The sequence below is a fragment of the Netta rufina genome (assembly GCF_964035555.1).
Source record: "Netta rufina genome assembly, chromosome: 31".
Lineage (NCBI taxonomy): Eukaryota > Metazoa > Chordata > Aves > Anseriformes > Anatidae > Netta > Netta rufina.
Window position 1 is genome coordinate 2,681,262 of NC_140155.1, and position 16,350 is coordinate 2,697,611.

The following is a 16,350-nucleotide window of genomic DNA, read 5'->3' on the forward strand; positions in this document are numbered from 1 at the left end:
GAGAGGAGCGGTGGCTTCTGAAGGCCTTCAGCAAGAGGCTCGTTAGGGTGCAAAGCTGGCTTTTTGAACCCATTTGGTTCATTCTCAAAGAGATGGGCCCTAAACACCACCTGTGCCTTCGGTGCTGCCTCGCTCAGTGGGTGGAAATTGCATAAATTCAGAGCCCGAGACACCAGAGGCTCCCCCTGAGCTCCATGTCCCTCCTTCTTCCCATGCCAAAGGTGGGAAGAGGCCTCCAAAGCCCTTTTAGTGGTGATTCAGCCCTGTTACCTCCTTAGTACGAAGTGGCTTGGAGCTACCAAGCCTCCTGCCGCCAACCAGCAGCTCCAGGGCAGTTTTTGCCCCTCTACCCACCAAAACCCAGGACTTTTGGGTCCTTTTCAAGCCTTCTCCACTCTGCACTTACCATATCGGTGGTGTTTCGGAGCACGGCCAGATGGGACCCCCGACTTTCGCAGTCTTTTTCACCATCCATCCAAGTCCCAGTCGATTTGGAAACCTGGTAGCACTGGTCCCCAAAAAGCTGCCAAGACGGGGGGCACAGCTTGCAGCCCCCGTGGCCTGGAGAGGACACGGAGCCATGAGACACCCCAAAATGTGCTCGGGGTCTTGCTCAAACCAGCCAAGAGGCACCGGGGAGGGAGCTCTCTCCCCTCCCAAATTTTTCCTGCCCGCTTTTCCCACCCATCCACCGCAAGGAGCACACAGTGGGGTGAACACAGGGAAGGTGGAGAGGTGCCTCCTCCTCCCAGAGGCCCACAGAGGATGGAGATGATCAGCAAAACGAGCTCTTCCTCACCATGCTCATTGACAAGGAGCCAGGTTTGCAGCCCCCCAGGGACACCCACTGCACCCCAGGGACCCCCCTGGGGAAGGGGTTACCTGCGGAGCCGTGCCAGAGGCAGATGTAGCGCAGCAGGGAGGGAATCACGCACTCCTCCGTCCTGCTCCTTCCTCCAGCCTCGCTCTTGTTTTGCAGAGCGTTGGGAGGAGTCGGCGTCTTCTGAAAAACTTGGAGGCAAAATTTTGGGGTGAGACTGAGGCTGTTTGAGGGCAACGTCGTGAAAACTGAGCAGGGCTGAGTTGGGTTCTCCAGGCTATTTTGCAAGCTCCCTTTCTGGTCATGACTATACCCAACTTTTGCAGAAGCATAAAAATGTTTCTTGTGTTCTCCACTCTTGCCTTAAAAGCAATTTTTTTGTTGTTTTTGTGTTTCATTGTTTGTTTCAGAGGGGATTTACTCTTGTTGGATGCATCTTGTGGGGCAAAATTGTCCCCATCCAAATGGAGATGGTCACTAGGATAAAACCCTGAACACCCCTTGGTGAAAAAGAAATAAAATTAAAAAATCCCTCGTGGTCGCTTGGGTTTTGGACGTGTTTATGAGTGCTTTTTACTCACCCAGCACACTGATCACCACCAGCAGCACCAGCAGCACCAGCAGCACCAAGTAGCTCAGCACACTCGGTTTCAGAAGGACTCCGTGCCACCGTGGGCATGTGGTAGGAGCTGAAAGAGTCCGTGGTTTTATTCAGAAAGCACTTTCTTGTAAATTAATATTTATTTACAATGAAAAGAAATAGATTGATATAAAATAATATCAAATAAATAAATAAATAAAATTTAATAAATACAATATAAAAATAATATATTTTTAGAGCTCCTCTCTTTGAGCAGATCTTGACAGATGCTTTGCTACCTGCACATAAACAAAACAAAAAAAAAAAAAAAAAAACAAAACAAACAAAAAAAAAAAAAAAACAAGTGAAAACCCAATGATCACAACCTTTCTGCTTCTCCCACCCCAGGACCCTCCTTACAAGGGTCTTGCTGCTTGCCGTGGGGCAGCTTTGGCTACAGCAAAGCCATCAGGGACTTGGAGGGGATGGGGAGAAGCTGAGCTGTAGCTTCCCAGTTACACCAAATTTATGGCTCTAGAAAATCGGTGTGTACTGCCGAGCACTTTGCCGTGCAAGGGAGTACTGTACAGCAGAAGTCCTAAAAATGCTTCCTTTCTCTCTCTTTTCTCACACTTCACCCATCTCCAGCCCTCATGGAACAACGGAACCACCTCTCTGGTATTTCCTCTGCTTTCTCATGTTCCCAGTTCTGGTGCAGAACCATTTTTATTCCACGATACTGAACTTATCACAGGCAAGCGTCCCCCCCAAGCCCCCTCTCAGTTTCCCCAGCTTGAGCGACTCTCTGGGACCCCAAGAGCTGCTTCTTGCACCCCGCTTCTTCCCCCCGCCAAGCAATCGCCACCCGGGGTATCCTCTCGCCACCACAAACCCGTGGTGGGGACGGAGGACCGGACCCCGCTACCTGTGTCCCGGGGGGGTCCCGGCCTCTCCGCAGCACCCCGCTTGCATCGCCTGTCCAAGGCCATGTAGCCATCCTCACCCTCCATGGCAGGAGGACACGCGGCAGGTGGAGGGGACACGATGGAGTCCGGAGGACAGGAAACCAAAATGCTCAGAGCTGCAACGCTGAAGTGCAAACCAGCGGCGGGGCCGGAGCTTCCTGCCACAGCTCACGGCCGTGCAATGCCCCTGTTATATATGGAGTGGTAATTCGTGTTGAGACAATGGTTGATATTAATAAAGAAGGGGGAGATTTGGGAGTGTGGCCATGGGGGTTGGAAAGCCCCGTGGTTGAGATAACATTAGACTCTTAAGGATGGGGCCATCAGGAATATAAAAGAGTTTAGAGGGAACAAAGAAGGGTGATTCAGGAGACTCCATGCAGTCTCAGGTTTCTTGTTCTCCAGCTGGTCTCTTGTTCTCCAGCCATTAAGGCATGGAAGTTGCTGGGTGTTTGCTGTTGTTATATGCAAAGGTGTTTGACCAATGAAAAGGTGTTTTGAAAAGAACTGCTGTGGAGACAAGGGTATAAGAGGGGAGGACAGCAAGGTGAATGAATATGAGCCAGCAGTCTGCCCTGGCAGCCAGGAGAGCCCTGGGGTGCATCAAGCACTATATCACTAATCAGTCGAGGGAGGTGACTGTCCTGCTCTGCTCTGCGCTGGGCCGGCCTCCCCTTCGAGTACTGTGTGCAGTTTTGGGCACCACAGCACAAGAAGGACATTAAAGTGTTGGAGAGTGTCCAGAGAAGAGCCACAGAGATGGTGAAGGGCCCAGAGGGGAAGACGTATGAGGAGCTGCTAAGGGGGCTTGACTTGTTCAGCCTCAAAAAGAGGAGGCTGATGGCAGACCTCATCATGGCCTACAGCTTCCTCCTGAGGTGGAGTGGAGGGACAGGCGCTGATCTCTTCTCTTTAGTGACCAGGGATAGGACCCACGGAATGGTGTCAAGCTGAGGCAGGGGAAGTTCAGGCTGGCCATCAGGAAGAGGTTCTTCATCAAGAGGGTGGTTGCACGCTGGAACAGGCTCCACAGGGAAGCAGTCACTGCAGCAAGCCTATTTGGGTTTAAGAAGCATTTTATCTGTGCTCTTAGTCACATGGCATGAATTTTTGTAAACCTGTATGTTTGTAATACTAGATCTGTAACCTACAAATCTGATGTGCTATGGAATTATGCTATTTTATTCCTATACCTTTTCTGTTGGAAGGAGGACAAAGCAAGAATGCAACAAATGCAGTCTGTCTGTACATATATTTTTTTTAATAAAAAAAAAATAAACCACATGCTAATTTCACCAGTCCATACACTGATAGTCTCAGCTGGGCTTAGTCGGGTTCAAACCCTGAAATTACTCGCAGAGCTGTAACAAGGAGGGTTGGCTTCACCCCAAATATTAGCAGCAAGCATCCTGCAGGCTGGTCTTTTCGGGGTGGGCACCACACAGGTCTCTGTCTCCTGCAGTCTTTGAAAGGAGATGGAAGGGTTTTATCTGGCAAACCCACTTCTCGTCGCTCCCACAGCTGTTGACCTCCAGCTTCTTGTCTTTCAATGTTGCGCAGTCGTTCTCTACACTCTGAAGGGAATTGAACCTGCAAACCAAAACCGTCAGCACTCAAAAGCAGCTCCTTTTGCTCTTGGGTGAGGGGGCAACGGGACCTTCTCCCCCAGCCTGTCTCACTGGGCTCCAGGAGGCTTCCTTCTGCGGGCTTGCCCAGATGCACGTGCAGATTGCTGTGCTTGCGCTACCATCTGGCTCCTTCCTCCACTGGAGCATGCCCAGGGCATTAAAACCACGTTGGCTGCGTAGGCGTGATTAGATGTTGGGTAATAGTGCTTCGTACAGCCAACTATTGGGCTATAAAGCCATTCGGGGGGATTAAAAAGCTGTCGCAGATACCAAATATTGAAGATACTGGGGCTGAAGTGGAGCAAAGCTGCTCCGCACACCGCGGGTTGCAGCTGTACTCACATGGTGGCATCGAAGGAGGAGTTGTCCACCCATTTCCATACGTAGTTGGATGCCTTTAATCCGATCCACACCGGTCGCTTGTCCTGGCGGATGATCTCACTTAAGTGCTCCTGGTGAATGGGAGAGGAGTGTTGGCTTCCGAAGGCCTTCAGCAAGAGGCTCGTTGGGGTGCAAAGCTGGCTTTATGAACCCATTTGCTTCATCCTCAAAGAGATGGGCCCTAAACACCACCTGTGCCTTGGGTGCTGCCTCACTCAGTGGGTGGAAATTGCTTAAATTCAGAGCCCGAGACACCAGAGGCTCCCCCTGAGCTCTGTGTCCCTCCTTCTTCCCATGCCAAAGGTGGGAAGAGGCCTCCAAAGCCCTTTTGGTGGTGATTCAGCCCTGTTACCTCCTTAGTACGAAGTTGCTTGGAGCTACCAAGCCTCCTGCCGCCAACCAGCAGCTCCGGGGCCGTTTTTGCCCCTCTACTCACCAAAACCCAGGACTTTTGGGTCCATTTCAAGCCTTCTCCACTCTGCACTTACCATATCGGTGGTGTTTCGGAGCACGGCCAGATGGGACCCCCGACTTTTGCAGTCTTTTTCACCATCCGTCCAATTCCCAGTCGATTTGGAAACCTGGTAGCACTGGTCCCCAAAAAGCTGCCAAGACGGGGGGCACAGCTTGCAGCCCCCATGGCCTGGAGAGGAGATGGAGCCGTGAGACACCCCAACAAGTGCTCGAGGTCTCGCTTAAACCAGTCAAGTGACACTGGGGAGGGTGCTCTCTCCCCTCCCAAATTTTTCCTGCCCACTTTTCCCACCCATCCACCACAAGGAGGACACGGTGGACTGAACACAGGGAAGGTGGAGAGGTGCCTCCTCCTCCCAGAGGCCCACAGAGGATGGAGATAATCAGCAAAACGAGCTCTTCCTCACCATGCTCATTGACACTGAGCCGGGCTTGCAGCCCCCCGGGGACACCCATCCCACCCCAGGGACCCCCCTGGGGAAGGGGTTACCTGCGGAGCCGTGCCAGAGGCAGATGTAGCGCAGCAGGGAGCGAATCACACACACCTCTGTCCTGCTCCTTCCCCCGGCCTCACTCTTGTTTTGCAGAGCGTTGGGAGGAGTCGGCGTCTTCTGAAAAACTTGGAGGCAAAATTTTGGGGTGAGACTGAAGCTGTTTGAGGGCAATGTCGTGAAAACCGAGCAGGGCTGAGTTGGGTTCTCCAAGCTATTTTGCAAGCTCCCTTTGTGGTCATGACTATACCCAACTTTTGCAGAAGCATAAAAATGTTTCTTGTGTTCTCCACTCTTGCCTTAAAAGCAATTTTTTTGTTGTTTTTGTGTTTCTTTGTTTGTTTCAGAGGGGATTTACTCTTGTTGGATGCATCTTGTGGGGCAAAATTGTCCCCATCCAAATGGAGATGGTCACTAGGATAAAACCCTGAACACCCCTTGGTGAAAAAGAAATAAAATAAAAATGTCCCTCGTGGTCACTTGGGTTTTGGATGTGTTTATGAGTGGTTTTTACTCACCCTGCACACTGATCACCACCACCAGCACCAGCAGCGCCAGGTAGCCCAGCCCGCTCAGTTTCAGAAGGACTCCGTGCCACCGTGGGCATGTGGTAGGAGCTGAAAGAGTCCGTGGTTTTATTCAGAAAGCACTTTCTTGTAAATTAAAATTTAAATACAACGAAAAGAAATAAATTGATATAAAATAATATCAAACAAATAAATAAAAAAAATAATAAATACAATATAAAAATAATATTTTCTTAGAGCTCCTCTCTTTGAGCAGATCTTGACAGATGCTTTGCTACCTGCACATAAACAAAACAAAACAAAACAAAAACAAAAACAAAAACAAAAACAAAAACAAAAACAAAAACAAAAAAAAAAAAAAAAAAAAAAAAAAACAAGTGAAAACCCAATGATCACAACCTTTCTGCTTCTCCCACCCCAGGACCCTCCTTACAAGGGTCTTGCTGCTTGCCGTGGGGCAGCTTTGGCTACAGCAAAGCCATCAGGAACTTGGAGGGGATGGGGAGAAGCTGAGCTGTAGCTTCCCAGTTACACCAAATTTATGGCTCTAGAAAATAGGTGTGTACTGCCGAGCACTTTGCCGTGCAAGGGAGTACTGTACAGCAGAAGTCCTAAAAATGCTTCCTTTCTCTCTCTTTTCTCACACTTCACCCATCTCCAGCCCTCATGGAACTATGGAACCACCTCTCTGGTATTTCCTCTGCTTTCTCATGTTCCCAGTTCTGGTGCAAAACCATTTTTATTCCACGATACTGAGCTTATCACAGACAAGTGTCCCCCCCAAGCCTCCTCTCAGTTTCCCCAGCTTGAGCGACTCTCTGGGACCCCAAGAGCTGCTTCTCGCACCCCACTTCTTCCCCCCGCCAAGCAATCGCCACCCGGGGTATCCTCTCGCCACCACAAAGCCGTGGTGGGGACGGAGGACCGGACCCCGCTACCTGCATCCCGGGGGGGTCTCGGCCTCTCCGCAGCACCCCGCTTGCATCGCCTGTCCAAGGCCATGTAGCCATCCTCATCCTCCATGGCAGGAGGACACGCAGCGGGTGGAGGGGACACGATGGAGTCTGGAGGACAGGAAACCAAAATGCTCAGAGCTGCAACGCTGAAGTGCAAACCAGTGGCGGGGCCAGAGCTTCCTGCCACAGCTCACGGCCGTGCAATGCCCCTGTTATATATGGAGTGGTAATTCGTGTTGAGACAATGGTTGATATTAATAAAGAAGGGGGAGATTTGGGAGTGTGGCCATGGGGGTTGGAAAGCCCCGTGGTTGAGATAACATTAGACTCTTAAGGATGGGGCCATCAGGAATATAAAAGAGTTTAGAGGGAACAAAGAAGGGTGATTCAGGAGACTCCATGCAGTCTCAGGTTTCTTGTTCTCCTGCTGGTCTCTTGTTCTCCAGCCATTAAGGCATGGAAGTTGCTGGGTGTTTGCTGTTGTTATATGCAAAGGTGTTTGACCAATGAAAAGGTGTTTTGAAAAGAACTGCTGTGGAGACAAGGGTATAAGAGGGGAGGACAGCAAGGTGAATGAATATGAGCCAGCAGTCTGCCCTGGCAGCCAGGAGAGCCCTGGGGTGCATCAAGCACTATATCACTAATCAGTCAAGGGAGGTGATTGTCCCGCTCTGCTCTGCGCTGGGCCGGCCTCCCCTTCGAGTACTGTGTGCAGTTTTGGGCACCACAGCACAAGAAGGACATTAAAGTGTTGGAGAGTGTCCAGAGAAGAGCCACAGAGATGGTGAAGGGCCCAGAGGGGAAGACGTATGAGGAGCTGCTGAGGGCACTTGGCCTGTTCAGCCTCAAAAAGAGGAGGCTGATGGCAGACCTCATCATGGCCTACAGCTTCCTCCTGAGGTGGAGTGGAGGGACAGGCGCCGATCTCTTCTCTTTAGTGACCAGGGATAGGACCCACGGAATGGTGTCAAGCTGAGGCAGGGGAAGTTCAGGCTGGCCATCAGGAAGAGGTTCTTCATCAAGAGGGTGGTTGCACACTGGAGCAGGCTCCCCAGGGAAGCAGTCACTGCAGCAAGCCTGTTTGGGTTTAAGAAGCATTTTATCTGTGCTCTTAGTCACATGGCATGAATTTCTGTAAACCTGTATGTTTGTAATACTAGATCTGTAACCTACAAATCTGATGTGCTATGGAATTATGCTATTTTTTTACTATACATTTTCTGTTGGAAGGAGGACAAAGCAAGAATGCAACAAATACAGTCTGTGTGTACATATAGGTATGGTTTTTTTTAATAAAAAAAAAAAAAAAACCACATGCTAATTTCACCAGTCCATACACTGATAGTCTCAGCTGGGCTTAGTCGGGTTCAAACCCTGAAATTACTCGCAGAGCTGTAACAAGGAGGGTTGGCTTCACCCCAAATATTAGCAGCAAGCATCCTGCAGGCTGGTCTTTTCGGGGTGGGCACCACACAGGTCTCTGTCTCCTGCAGTCTTTGAAAGGAGATGGAAGGGTTTTATCTGGCAAACCCACTTCTCGTCGCTCCCACAGCTGTTGACCTCCAGCTTCTTGTCTTTCAATGTTGCGCAGTCGTTCTCTACACTCTGAAGGGAATTGAACCTGCAAACCAAAACCGTCAGCACTCAAAAGCAGCTCCTTTTGCTCTTGGGTGAGGGGGCAACGGGACCTTCTCCCCCAGCCTGTCTCACTGGGCTCCAGGAGGCTTCCTTCTGCGGGCTTGCCCAGATGCACGTGCAGATTGCTGTGCTTGCACTACCATCTGGCTCCTTCCTCCACTGGAGCATGCCCAGGGCATTAAAACCACCTTGGCTGCGTAGGCATGATTAGATGTTGGGTAATAGTGCTTCGTACAGCCAACTATTGGGCTATAAAGCCATTCGGGGGGTTTAAAAAGCTGTCGCAGATACCAAATATTGAAGATACTGGGGCTGAAGTGGAGCAAAGCTGCTCCGCACACCGCGGGTTGCAGCTGTACTCACATGGTGGCATCGAAGGAGGAGTTGTCCACCCATTTCCATACGTAGTTGGATGCCTTTAATCCGATCCACACCGGTCGCTTGTCCTGGCGGATGATCTCACTTAAGTGCTCCTGGTGAATGGGAGAGGAGTGTTGGCTTCCGAAGGCCTTCAGCAAGAGGCTCGTTGGGGTGCAAAGCTGGCTTTATGAACCCATTTGCTTCATCCTCAAAGAGATGGGCCCTAAACACCACCTGTGCCTTGGGTGCTGCCTCACTCAGTGGGTGGAAATTGCTTAAATTCAGAGCCCGAGACACCAGAGGCTCCCCCTGAGCTCTGTGTCCCTCCTTCTTCCCATGCCAAAGGTGGGAAGAGGCCTCCAAAGCCCTTTAGGAAGTGATTCAGCCCTGTTCCCACCTCTTAGCAGGTGGTTGCTTGGAGCTACCAAGCCTCCTGCCACCAACCAGCAGCTCCGGGGCAGTTTTTGCCCCTCTACCCACCAAAACCCAGGACTTTTGGGTCGTTTCCAAGCCTTCTCCACTCTGCACTTACCATATCGGTGGTGTTTCGGAGCACGGCCAGATGGAACCCCCGACTTTTGCAGTCTTTTTCACCATCCATCCAAGTCCCAATTGATTTGGAAACCTGGTAGCACTGGTCCCCAAAAAGCTGCCAAGACGGGGGGCACAGCTTGCAGCCCCCATGATCTGGAGAGGAGATGGAGCCGTGAGACACCCCAACAAGTGCTCGAGGTCTCGCTTAAACCAGTCAAGTGACACTGGGGAGGGTGCTCTCTCCCCTCCCAAATTTTTCCTGCCCACTTTTCCCACCCATCCACCACAAGGAGGACACGGTGGACTGAACACAGGGAAGGTGGAGAGGTGCCTCCTCCTCCCAGAGGCCCACAGAGGATGGAGATAATCAGCAAAACGAGCTCTTCCTCACCATGCTCATTGACACCGAGCCGGGCTTGCAGCCCCCCGGGGACACCCATTGCACCCCAGGGACCCCCCTGGGGAAGGGGTTACCTGCGGAGCCATGCCAGCAGCAGAAGTAGCGCAGCAGGGAGCGAATCACACACACCTCTGTCCTGCTCCTTCCCCCGGCCTCACTCTTGTTTTGCAGAGCATTGGGAGGAGTCGGCATCTTCTGAAAAACTTGGAGGCAAAATTTTGGGGTGAGACTGAGGCTGTTTGAGGGCAATGTCGTGAAAACCGAGCAGGGCTGAGTTGGGTTCTCCAGGCTATTTTGCAAGCTCCCTTTGTGGTCATGACTATACCCAACTTTTGCAGAAGCATAAAAATGTTTCTTGTGTTCTCCACTCTTGCCTTAAAAGCAATTTTTTTGTTGTTTTTGTGTTTCTTTGTTTGTTTCAGAGGGGATTTACTCTTGTTGGATGCATCTTGTGGGGCAAAATTGTCCCCATCCAAATGGAGATGGTCACTAGGATAAAACCCTGAACGCCCCTTGGTGAAAAAGAAATAAAATAAAAAAGTCCCTCGTGGTCGCTTGGGTTTTGGACGTGTTTATGAGTGCTTTTTACTCACCCTGCACACTGATCACCACCAGCAGCACCAGCAGCGCCAGGTAGCCCAGCCCGCTCAGTTTCAGAAGGACTCCGTGCCACCGTGGGCATGTGGTAGGAGCTGAAAGAGTCCGTGGTTTTATTCAGAAAGCACTTTCTTGTAAATTAAAATTTATTTACAACGAAAAGAAATAGATTGATATAAAATAATATCAAATAAATAAATAAATAAAAATTAATAAATACAATATAAAAATAATATTTTTTTAGAGCTCCTCTCTTTGAGCAGATCTTGACAGATGCTTTGCTACCTGCACATAAACCAAAAAAACAAACAAAAACCAAGTGAAAACCCAATGATCACAACCTTTCTGCTTCTCCCACCCCAGGACCCTCCTTACAAGGGTCTTGCTGCTTGCCGTGGGGCAGCTTTGGCTACAGCAAAGCCATCAGGAACTTGGAGGGGATGGGGAGAAGCTGAGCTGTAGCTTCCCAGTTACACCAAATTTATGGCTCTAGAAAACAGGTGTGTACTGCCGAGCACTTTGCCGTGCAAGGGAGTACTGTACAGCAGAAGTCCTAAAAATGCTTCCTTTCTCTCTCTTTTCTCACACTTCACCCATCTCCAGCCCTCATGGAACAACGGAACCACTTCTCTGGTATTTCCTCTGCTTTCTCATGTTCCCAGTTCTGGTGCAGAACCATTTTTATTCCACGATACCGAGCTTATCACAGACAAGCGTCCCGCCCAAGCCTCCTCTCAGTTTCCCCAGCTTGAGCGACTCTCTGGGACCCCAAGAGCTGCTTCTTGCACCCCGCTTCTTCCCCCCGCCAAGCAATCGCCCCCCGGGGTATCCTCTCGCCACCACAAAGCCGTGGTGGGGATGGAGGACCGGACCCCGCTACCTGCATCCCGGGGGGGTCCCGGCCTCTTCGCAGCACCCCGCTTGCATCGCCTGTCCAAGGCCATGTAGCCATCCTCATCCTCCATGGCAGGAGGACACGCGGCAGGTGGAGGGGACACGATGGAGTCCGGAGGACAGGAAACCAAAATGCTCAGAGCTGCAACGCTGAAGTGCAAACCAGCGGTGGGGCCGGAGCTTCCTGCCACAGCTCACGGCCGTGCAATGCCCCTGTTATATATGGAGTGGTAATTCGTGTTGAGACAATGGTTGATATTAATAAAGAAGGGGGAGATTTGGGAGTGTGGCCATGGGGGTTGGAAAGCCCCGTGGTTGAGATAACATTAGACTCTTAAGGATGAGGCCATCAGGAATATAAAAGAGTTTAGAGGGAACAAAGAAGGGTGATTCAGGAGACTCCATGCAGTCTCAGGTTTCTTGTTCTCCAGCTGGTCTCTTGTTCTCCAACCATTAAGGCATGGAAGTTGCTGGGTGTTTGCTGTTGTTATATGCAAAGTTGTTTGACCAATGAAAAGGTGTTTTGAAAAGAACTGCTGTGGAGACAAGGGTATAAGAGGGGAGGATAGCAAGGTGAATGAATATGAGCCAGCAGTCTGCCCTGGCAGCCAGGAGAGCCCTGGGGGGCATCAAGCACTATATCACTAATCAGTCGAGGGAGGTGATTGTCCTGCTCTGCTCTGCGCTGGGCCGGCCTCCCCTTCGAGTACTGTGTGCAGTTTTGGGCACCACAGCACAAGAAGGACATTAAAGTGTTGGAGAGTGTCCAGAGAAGAGCCACAGAGATGGTGAAGGGCCCAGAGGGGAAGACGTATGAGGAGCTGCTGAGGGCACTTGGCCTGTTCAGCCTCAAAAAGAGGAGGCTGATGGCAGACCTCATCATGGCCTACAGCTTCCTCCTGAGGTGGAGTGGAGGGACAGGCGCCGATCTCTTCTCTTTAGTGACCAGGGATAGGACCCGCGGAATGGTGTCAAGCTGAGGCAGGGGAAGTTCAGGCTGGCCATCAGGAAGAGGTTCTTCACCGAGAGGGTGGTTGTACACTGGAACAGGCTCCCCAGGGAAGCAGTCACTGCAGCAAGCCTATTTGGGTTTAAGAAGCATTTTATCTGTGATCTTAGTCACATGGCATGAATTTTTGTAAACCTGTATGTTTGTAATACTAGATCTGTAACCTACAAATCTGATGTGCTATGGAACTATGCTATTTTTTTACTATACATTTTCTGTTGGAAGGAGGACAAAGCAAGAATGGAACAAATACAGTCTGTGTGTACATATAGGTATGTTTTTTTTTAATAAAAAAAAAATAAACCACATGCTAATTTCACCAGTCCATACACTGATAGTCTCAGCTGTGATTGGTTGGCTTCAAACCCCGAAATTCCTCGCAGAGCTGTAACAAGGAGGGTTGGCTTCACCCCAAACATTAGCAGCAAGCACCCTGCAGGCTGGTCTTTTCGGGGTGGGCACCACACAGGTCTCTGTCTCCTGCAGTCTTTGAAAGGAGATGGAAGGGTTCTGTCTGGCAAACCCACTTGTGGGCGCTCCCACAGCCATCAACCTCCAGCTTGTCTTTCAATGTTGCGCAGCCGTTCTTCTCTCTCCCAAGGGAATCGAACCTGCAAACCAAAACCGTCAGCAGTCAAAAGCAGCTCCTTTTGCTCTTGGGAGAGGGGGCAACGGGACCTTCTCTCCCAGCCTGTCTCACTGGGCTCCAGGAGGCTTCTTGCTGCGGGCTTGCCCAGATGCGCGTGCAGATTGCTGTGCTTGCACTACCATCTGGCTCCTTCCTCCACTGGAGCATGCCCAGGGCATTAAAACCACATTGGCTGCATAGGTGTGATGAGATGGTGGGTTACAGTGCTCAGTACAGCCAACTTTTGGGCTGTAAAGCCATTCGGGGGGTTTAAAAAGCTGTCGCAGACACCAAATATTGAAGATATTGGGGCTGAAGTGGAGCAAAGCTGCTCCGCACAACGAGGGTTGCAGCTGTACTCACGTGGTGGCATCGAAGGAGGAGTTGTCCACCCATTTCCATATGTTGTTGGATGCCTTTAATCCGATCCACACCGTCAGCTTCTCCTTGCTGTCCTGCTGGATCCCCTCATTTAAGTGCTCCTGGGAAATGGGAGAGGAGCGGTGGCTTCCAAAGGCCTTCAGCAAGAGGCTCGTTGGGGTGCAAAGCTGGCTTTTTGAACCCATTTGGTTCATTCTCAAAGAGATGGGCCCTAAACACCACCTGTGCCTTGGGTGCTGCCTCACTCAGTGGGTAGAAATTGCTTAAATTCAGAGCCCGAGACACCAGAGGCTCCCCCTGAGCTCCATGTCCCTCCTTCTTCCCATGCCAAAGGTGGGAAGAGGCCTCCAAAGCCCTTTTGGTGGTGATTCAGCCCTGTTACCTCCTTAGTACGAAGTGGCTTGGAGCTACCTAGCCTTCTGCCACCAACCAGCAGCTCCGGGGCCGTTTTTGCCCCTCTACTCACCAAAACCCAGGACTTTTGGGTCCATTTCAAGCCTTCTCCACTCTGCACTTACCATAGCAGTGGTGTTTCGGAGCACGGCCAGATGGGACCCCCGACTTTTGCAGTCTTTTTCACCATCCGTCCAATTCCCAGTCGATTTGGAAACCTGGTAGCACTGGTCCCCAAAAAGCTGCCAAGACGGGGGGCACAGCTTGCAGCCCCCGTGGTCTGGAGAGGAGACGGAGCCGTGAGACACCCCAACAAGTGCTCGAGGTCTCGCTTAAACCAGTCAAGTGACACTGGGGAGGGTGCTCTCTCCCCTCCCAAATTTTTCCTGCCCACTTTTCCCACCCATCCACCACAAGGAGGACACGGTGGGGTGAGCACGGGGAAGGTGGAGAGGTGCCTCCTCCTCCCAGAGGCCCACAGAGGATGGAGATGATCAGCAAAACGAGCTCTTCCTCACCATGCTCATTGACACTGAGCCGGGCTTGCAGCCCCCCGGGGACACCCACTGCACCCCAGGGACCCCCCTGGGGAAGGGGTTACCTGCGGAGCCGTGCCAGAGGCAGATGTAGCGCAGCAGGGAGGGAGTCACGCACTCCTCCATCCTGCTCCTTCCCGTGGCCTCACTCTTGTTTTGCAGAGCGTTGGGAGGAGTCGGCGTCTTCTGAAAAACTTGGAGGCAAAATTTTGGGGTGAGACTGAGGCTGTTTGAGGGCAACGTCGTGAAAACCGAGCAGGGCTGAGTTGGGTTCTCCAGGCTATTTTGCAAGCTCCCTTTGTGGTCATGACTATACCCAACTTTTGCAGAAGCATAAAAATGTTTCTTGTGTTCTCCACTCTTGCCTTAAAAGCAATTTTTTTGTTGTTTTTGTGTTTCTTTGTTTGTTTCAGAGGGGATTTACTCTTGTTGGATGCATCTTGTGGGGCAAAATTGTCCCCATCCAAATGGAGATGGTCACTAGGATAAAACCCTGAACACCCCTTGGTGAAAAAGAAATAAAATAAAAAAGTCCCTCGTGGTCGCTTGGGTTTTGGACGTGTTTATGAGTGGTTTTTACTCACCCTGCACACTGATCACCACCAGCAGCACCAGCAGCACCACGATGATCAGCACACTCAGTTTCAGAAGGACTCCGTGCCACCATGGGCATGTGGTAGGAGCTGAAAGAGTCCGTGGTTTTATTCAGAAAGCACTTTCTTGTAAATTAAAATTTAAATACAACGAAAAGAAATAGATTGATATAAAATAATATCAAATAAATAAATAAATACAAATTAATAAATACAATATAAAAATAATAATTTTTTTAGAGCTCCTCTCTTTGAGCAGATCTTGACAGATGCTTTGCTACCTGCACATAAACCAAAAAAAAAACAAACAAAAACCAAGTGAAAACCCAATGATCACAACCTTTCTGCTTCTCCCACCCCAGGACCCTCCTTACAAGGGTCTTGCTGCTTGCTGTGGGGCAGCTTTGGCTACAGCAAAGCCATCAGGGACTTGGAGGGGATGGGGAGAAGCTGAGCTGTAGCTTCCCAGTTACACCAAATTTATGGCTCTAGAAAATAGGTGTGTACTGCCGAGCACTTTGCCGTGCAAGGGAGTACTGTACAGCAGAAGTCCTAAAAATGCTTCCTTTCTCTCTCTTTTCTCACACTTCACCCATCTCCAGCCCACATGGAACAACGGAACCACCTCTCTGGTATTTCCTCTGCTTTCTCATGTTCCCAGTTCTGGTGCAGAACCATTTTTATTCCACGATACTGAACTTATCACAGGCAAGCGTCCCCCCCAAGCCCCCTCTCAGTTTCCCCAGCTTGAGCGACTCTCTGGGACCCCAAGAGCTGCTTCTTGCACCCCGCTTCTTCCCCCCGCCAAGCAATCGCCCCCCGGGGTATCCTCTTGCCACCACAAACCCGTGGTGGGGACGGAGGACCGGACCCCGCTACCTGCATCCCGGGGGGGTCTCGGCCTCTCCGCAGCACCCCGCTTGCATCGCCTGTCCAAGGCCATGTAGCCATCCTCATCCTCCATGGCAGGAGGACACGCGGCGGGTGGAGGGGACACGATGGAGTCTGGAGGACAGGAAACCAAAATGCTCAGAGCTGCAACGCTGAAGTGCAAACCAGCGGCGGGGCCGGAGCTTCCTGCCACAGCTCACGGCCGTGCAATGCCCCTGTTATATATGGAGTGGTAATTCGTGTTGAGACAATGGTTGATATTAATAAAGAAGGGGGAGATTTGGGAGTGTGGCCATGGGGGTTGGAAAGCCCCGTGGTTGAGATAACATTAGACTCTTAAGGATGAGGCCATCAGGAATATAAAAGAGTTTAGAGGGAACAAAGAAGGGTGATTCAGGAGACTCCATGCAGTCTCAGGTTTCTTGTTCTCCAGCTGGTCTCTTGTTCTCCAGCCATTAAGGCATGGAAGTTGCTGGGTGTTTGCTGTTGTTATATGCAAAGTTGTTTGACCAATGAAAAGGTGTTTTGAAAAGAACTGCTGTGGAGACAAGGGTATAAGAGGGGAGGATAGCAAGGTGAATGAATATGAGCCAGCAGTCTGCCCTGGCAGCCAGGAGAGCCCTGGGGTGCATCAAGCACTATATCACTAATCAGTCAAGGGAGGTGATTGTCCT